The sequence below is a fragment of the Apium graveolens genome, chromosome 11 (assembly GCF_009905375.1).
Source record: "Apium graveolens cultivar Ventura chromosome 11, ASM990537v1, whole genome shotgun sequence".
In the NCBI taxonomy this organism is placed as follows: domain Eukaryota; kingdom Viridiplantae; phylum Streptophyta; class Magnoliopsida; order Apiales; family Apiaceae; genus Apium; species Apium graveolens.
Genome location: NC_133657.1, coordinates 37,472,401 through 37,479,672, shown reverse-complemented (window position 1 = coordinate 37,479,672; position 7,272 = coordinate 37,472,401).

Below are 7,272 nucleotides of genomic sequence, written 5' to 3'. Positions count from 1 at the left end.
CTTGTATCTTTGTGATTTGCAATAGAGTGGCTAAGCAGCTCTTTTTCATCAGGTTTAGGAGTTGAATAGACTAGGTCCATTGGATTTTTGCTTGAGTGTTTCTTAGGCTTCAAATTCAAAATGGCCTATTGATGTCTTTTAGATGAGGTTTGACCTCTTTCTATGTTTTCCAACTTCATTTCATCTATTGGAATTGGTCTCAATTGAGTGGAGTGCTTCAGAGATTTGTCTTGATTGGCAATTGTACCAAATTCCTTCTCAATTCTTTCATCAATTTTCTTCTTTTGCTCTTTTAGCTTGAGTTCATCTAGTACTATGTTGATTAGATCAATACTATCTAATTCTGGTGGCTCTAACACTGGTGGCTTTGAGAAGGTAATGGCTGGAACAATTACCTTACTAAATTGTACACTTAGATTCTTCTCCCCCTTTTTGTAGGCATCAAGAAGAGCAGGGGTCGAAGTTTGAGCTGCCACCAGTTGCTGTAGTAAAAGAGTTTGAGTTTGTTGATTGGTAAGGATTTGAGCAATTGAGTTCTCCACTTTTGACAGTCTAGAACCCAAATCCTCATCCACATCTTGATTAGTTTTGAGAGCTTGAATTTTATGAAATTGAAGAGACTCAAGATGGGCATGTAGAAGACTTTTGGTGCCGGCATTATTGGTGGCTTAAATGGAAGATTGAGTGTTGTGGATGAGCTTGAACAAGGTGGATTTGAAATGATGATAGTTGCAGTCTTTTTTGAACATCCAGGCTGGAGTGTTTGCAACTCCCCCTATGTTCCTGCCTACCTCTTCAGGATCCTCTCCAAGAGAATCATCCCCAATTAAATCACCATAAGCACCAGAAGGATAATCAAAATCATCATCAGCTGTAGGTGGAAGAGAATTGATTTCATCCTTTGCCACTAGCATAGAAGCTGTAGTGTGCACCAAGTTTAGAGTCTTCTCAGCATACTCGTCGCCATGTTCAGCTAGAATCTGATATGCTGCAATAGGGTGAGTAAATGCCTCAGCATCACAAGAGACAGAATCTAGAACAACTTGATATTCTTGCTGAAATAATTTCTCTTTATCTGTATCATTGATATCCATCAACTCACTAGCAATGGGATCTTCCCATTCTTCTGTACATGTCTTTCTCTCATTATCTCTATGTTTTTGCATCAAGGGCTCCCCTGGCTACTCACCTCACACCCTCAGCTTCAGCATCTAAGGTAGGACTCCTCTCACTCACTTTTTCCATGTAAGAAGAAATAGCATGATGAATTGCACTCTTTTCCTCTCCTTTTTCCTGAGAGCAACTCAGCCTCTCACTCAAGTCACTCCTTTCCCTCAATCCTAAGAGTGATTGAACAACTACTAAGTCATCTACACTAGTCACAAGTTTAGAAATTTCAAGTTGTGTAGAGACTTCCAACGGATGAGAGACATCCACCGAAATAGCAGTTGTGAGTATCAACAGATGATTGCTGTTAGGCATATCCATCGAAGGAAAATCACTGATCAACGGATGAGAAATATCCATCGAAGAGGCATAAATGAAAGAGTTAGGAGTTAAAATAATAGTTGAGTCCATGGTGATTGATATGAGATTTATATGCACAGACTTATCAGTAGTTTCGGAAAGAAAGGGCAAGTGAGCCAACAAATCATCAATAAGATGATGCTCACTTGCTTTATTTTGGCTCCTCCATGAGTTTCAAAGATGGAAAATCAGGAAATGATATGTTTATCATATCCACATCCAGTGAGTTTGTGGGAGAATTGTGTGTGTGAGGTGTTTCGATTTTGAGAGAATTTGGTTGTGACTCCACATTTATTGGAGCCCCATCAACCTGAATTTGAGGTGGTGCATTAACTGAGTCTTTGACTGCAGTTGGCACTGTGTGTGCACCCTGTGACTCCCCCAAAGTTTTTAATTTCTTATTTCTAATGTATGTTTGAAATTGGCATGTAATATCCCTAATCCTTTTGTTCCGTGCTCTTGGAGATGAGTTATTTTCAATAGTAACATCTTTTTGGGAGGATGCAACTAGCAATGTGCTAGTTTCCTTATTAATCACCACATCCTCTTGGGAGACTGTGGTGTGGCTAGGCTGCGATTCAGCAACCTCTCTCACCTTATCCTTAGGGCTTCTTTTCTGTTCACCTTATCCCTCACCTTGCTTACCACCCTTCACACTCGCCTCTTGTGTTGTGTTAGTTTTTAAAACTAGCTTCTGTTGAGAGAAACTAGAGTATTATTTATTTGATTTGGTTTTTGAAGTTTGTTGGTTTTGTGGCTTGGGTAGGCATCTGTTTGATCACAGTCACATATGTCATAGCCATAGTTGAATGCAAAGAAACTGGAGGTTGGGAAAGAGTTGTGACAGAAATAGTTACCTCACTTACCTGAGGAGCCTCCATGATTGGCAGATAGTTAAGAGGCACTTCATTATGAAGATTGCTCTTGTTCAAATCAGCAAGTACCCTCTTTTCTTGGACCCAACAATCAAGCTTATTTGTTGAGTTCTCAATCAAAAGTTCCTTAGAAACATGTTTTGCAAGCATCATAAGAAAGCTAGCATAGTATATGTTCTTTGACCTTTTCTTGATATCTCATATTTTATACCCTAATTCTATCATGTCATCGTTACCAAAGTTAAAGTACTTGTCATTCAAAAGCATATAGAGCATGTTAATCATTGTATAAGTAACTACATCAAAGTTGCTAATTTTACCAGAAAAGGATTTTATAAAAAATCACAGAGAAAGCTCCATTCTTTTCTAAGGCCCAGTTTCCTAATCTCACCTAGTTTGGCAGGATTGATAAAATAGCCCATAGACATAAGCATGTTGCCTACATCTGTGTCTGTGTGTGGAACAATAGTGTTATTTTCAGGAAAATGGAAGCAAGCTTGTATTTCATCACAATTAATACAATAATCATTACCTTTAAGAGAAAAGGCAATGGTTTTATCATTGAAGTTGTACACAGCCGTAGTCCAGATCTGCTCCAAAACTTCACAGTAGATTACTGGAGACTCAAGCATATCATAGCTTAGTTTGCAGTTTCGAATGAAGTCCGTCATCTTTTGATAGTCCTCCGAAGCAGCAATGTTCTTGTCCACCAGTGCCACGAAGTTGTTCTTCTCATAGACAAATCCAGACTGAGATATAATCTTGACTACAGGTGCCATTTTTTTATAATTGAAATCAATTACAGAGAAAGAGGGTTTTTGGAGATGAAGAGGGTAAAAATTGCTTTCATGAAAATGAGAAAGATAAAAGTAAAATGAAAAATTAAAAGGGGCTTTTATACTTTCTCAGAAATTAATAAATAAAAAAATTAAAAGTATAATAAAATACCCAATGAAATTTTCCAAAAATAGCCGTTTAAAAATAAAGTAAACTGTAGAAATTCTAAAGATTATCCATCGACATATACATACATACTGTAAGTCAATTCGACGGATAAGGTATAGAATTAACGACTATGATTAAAGCAATTCAACGGATATAGATTAAACAATTATCCGTCACGATATAAAGTACCTAGAAAAATATTTGATTTTCAATAGAGGATGAAATTCTACGAATATTCATTTTCAACCGATAATGAACATTCGTCGAGATATAAATTTTGACTTAGCCAAAATTTCATCTCTTTAGGAAAAGTCAAATTTATTTCTGGCTGCATTACAAATTGCTTAGACATCAAAATATCTTAGGAATAATTAAGCATACCTAACTCACTTACCAACCTAGTGAAAGTTGACTCATTAAATGGCTTGGTAAAGATGTCTGCAAGTTGCTGCTCACCTGGAACAAAATGAAGTTCCACAGTACCATTCATGACATGTTCTTGAATGAAATGGTACTTGATGTCAATATGCTTTGTCCTTGAATATTGTACAAGATTTTCAGTAATGGCAATGGCACTTGTGTTGTCACAAAAAATTGGAATCTTGTCCACATGTAGACCATAATCCAATAGCTGATTTTTCATCCATAGAATCTGTGCACAACAACTACCAGCAGTAATTTATTCAACCTTAGTTGTGGAACTAGAAACTGAGTTTTGCTTCTTACTAAACCGGGACACTAGCTTGTTTCCTAGAAACTGACAGGTTCATGTTGTACTTTTTCTATCTTTCTACAAACTGCATAATCTGCATCACAATAATCAATTAGATCAAAACCGGAATCTCTAGGATACCAAATGCCAAGTTTTGGTGTTCCTTTGAGATATCTGAAAATTCTCTTAATAGATACTAAATGAGATTCTCTAGGATCATCTTAAAATCTAGCACAAAGACAAGTAGCAAACATTATATCTGGCCTATTGGCTGTTAAATATAAAAGTGAACCAACCATGCCTCTATAATTTAGAATATCTACAGACTTTTTAGTTGTGTGTATTTCAAGTTTAATGGCATTGGCCATGGGATTTTTTGCAGTTGTGCAATCCATTAAGTCAAACTTCTTTAAAAGATCATGAATGTATTTGGTTTGACTAATGAATATTCCATCACTAACTTGCTTAACTTGGAAACCAAGAAAGTAAGTTAGTTTTCCCATCATGCTCATTTCATATTTAATTTGCATTAGTTTGGCAATTTTTTTACATAGTTTTTTATCTATAGAGCCAAATATAATATCATCTACATAAATTTGAACAAGTATACTAGAGCCATTAACATTTCTAAAGAAAAGAGTTTTGTCAACAGTACCTCTTGTGAAATGATTTTCTAGAAGAAATTTTGACAGAGTGTCATACCAGGCTCTAGGTGTTTGCTTCAAACCATATAGTGCTTTCAAAAGATAGTAGACATATTCTAGAAAGTTGGGGTCTTTAAAAATAGGAGGCTGACTAACATAGACTTCCTCCTCCAAATCTCCATTTAAAAAGGCAATCCTTACATCCATTTGCTAGACTTTGAAATTGGCATGGACTGCATAGGCTAGAAAAATTCTGATAGCTTCAAGTCTTGCAACAGGAGCAAAAGTTTCATCAAAATATATCCCTTCCTGTTGACAATAGCCTTTAATAACCAATATGGCTTTGTTCATTATGACTATGCCATTCTCATCCATCTTGTTTCTGAATACCCATTTGATGTCAATAAAATTCTTACCTTTTGGTTTGGGTACCAGCTACCATACTCCATTCCTTTCAAATTGGTTTAGCTCTTCTTGTATAGCTAAAACCCAATCAGGATCCAACAAAACTTCTTCTACCTTTTTTGGCTCTTCGTGTGATAGGAAGCTGCTATATAGACATTCATCTTGAGTTGCTTTCCTTGTTTGCACTCTTGAAGGTGCATCATCAATAATTAGTTCAAATGGGTGATCTCTAGTCCATTTCCTTTGTTGTGGTAGATTAGCTCTAGATGAAGAGGCCTCAAAGTTGTCTTGATGTGTGACTGAGTTTTGATTAGAACAAACTCCCCATGAGTTTGTGGATCTTTGACTTGAGGTGGGGTTCCTTTCTGTGTGATCTAAAATGACATTCAACTCCTATTGATGGCTCAACGGATGTTGAATTTTTCCTTTCGACGGATGATGCAGTTTGTTTGTTAACGGATGATGCACCTTGTGCTTAATTTGTTACTGATTTTTCTGCATTTTCCTTAGAAATTATTTCTTGATCACTTTCATCATCATTTTGCATCACAGTTCATCTCAACATTGTCAAATTTAAGGCTTTCATGGAAACCTTCATCTTGCAGTCCTTCAATCTTCTTATCATCAAACACAATATGTACAGATTCCATAACAATACTGGTTCTAAGATTGTAGACCATATATGTTTTTCCCACAGCATATCCAACAAATATACCTTCATCAGCTTTGGTATCTGATAGGGAATAAATAAATACTGATTACGTAGTTAATGTTGCATTAATTACACATGATTTGGGCTACAGGGCCCAATAAGAAGATGTATGACATTCAGACCAAAAAGGTTAACACAATGATCAGGCCTGATGGACCAGATTAGACCTGATGGAACAAAGAAGGCCCATAACCCTGAATATTAATTAATTTTGTAATTAATTAATAAAGGATAAGTCAGCTGATAAAATGAATCCTAGTGGAGAAATAAATCCTTGTAGATTGTCCTCCAAGGAACCTGGTGGGATAAGGAATCAGCTTCCTACTTCTTAGGACTCCAAAGTCCATTCTAATTCTGAGACTTGCCCACCAAGTCTCCTAACCCTAGTCTAATTCAAGGACTCCCAACATCTATATAAGGGGCCTCACCCCACAAATCAGAACTACGTTTTTGAGTTGATCCTTGGCAATCAGCAAGGTACGTAGGCATCTTGTTAAGGCAGACCGAGTCACGAAACACAAGAGCAGTCAAATCGAGCCTCGAAGTTTACGTTCCTTAGTAATAGATACAATAATTATTATACCTTAGTTTTTGATCCATAACATTTGGCACCATCTCTGGGAACAACACAACAACAACCATGGAGAGAACACGAAGAATAAGCAGCGTCCTTGAAGGAGAAACACCCGCGGGGACAACCCAAACGATTTCATCAACCGTGGAAGTACCTCCTCATTCAACCTATGTCGTCACCCAAGGAGGAGCCCATGTAGGAGCAACTGAACCTCAACCTCAAGGGACGATTCCCCCGGCTCCTCAAGGTACGAATCCCCAACTTTAACAACTACATATACCTGTGAATTCTCGACCCGTTGGGTATGAGTATTCAACTATTGTGACTACTAACCCCCCTTATGGGATGCCCCTTTACCCCGAGGTTGGAGGAAGTGGACATGCTGGACAAGGTGAAGCACGAGGGAGAACACCCCCTACATACAAGGTTTGGCTCCTATCCCGGAGGATCAGGAATTTTCTGGTCCTTATACTGAGAGAGACTCCGAATCTTCGGAAGATGAAGTGGCTCCAAGAAGGAGATGTGCTGGCAAAGAGCCGGTGACTGATGGTAACCAACGTCCTAGGAGAACCCGAGGGGTGAATCCCCAAGAAGTACAGGAGAGAATCAAGGCCTATGAGGCTGAGAGTCAAAGGTTGAAGCACGACTTGGAGGCGCACCAGGTTCCCAGGCCCCCATTACCATCTAGGGGGAGGAATCCTCCTCCAATCATAGACCTGGATGGTCCGTCACAAAGAAGGGTTATAGTCCCAAGAGCTGATCCAAACAATCTTCTTCCCCTTGGAGATTCTGATGATCCTACTCCACCATTCACTGAAGAGATAATGAATGCCCACATCTCAAGGAAGTTTAAGATGCCCACTATCAAAGCCTATGAT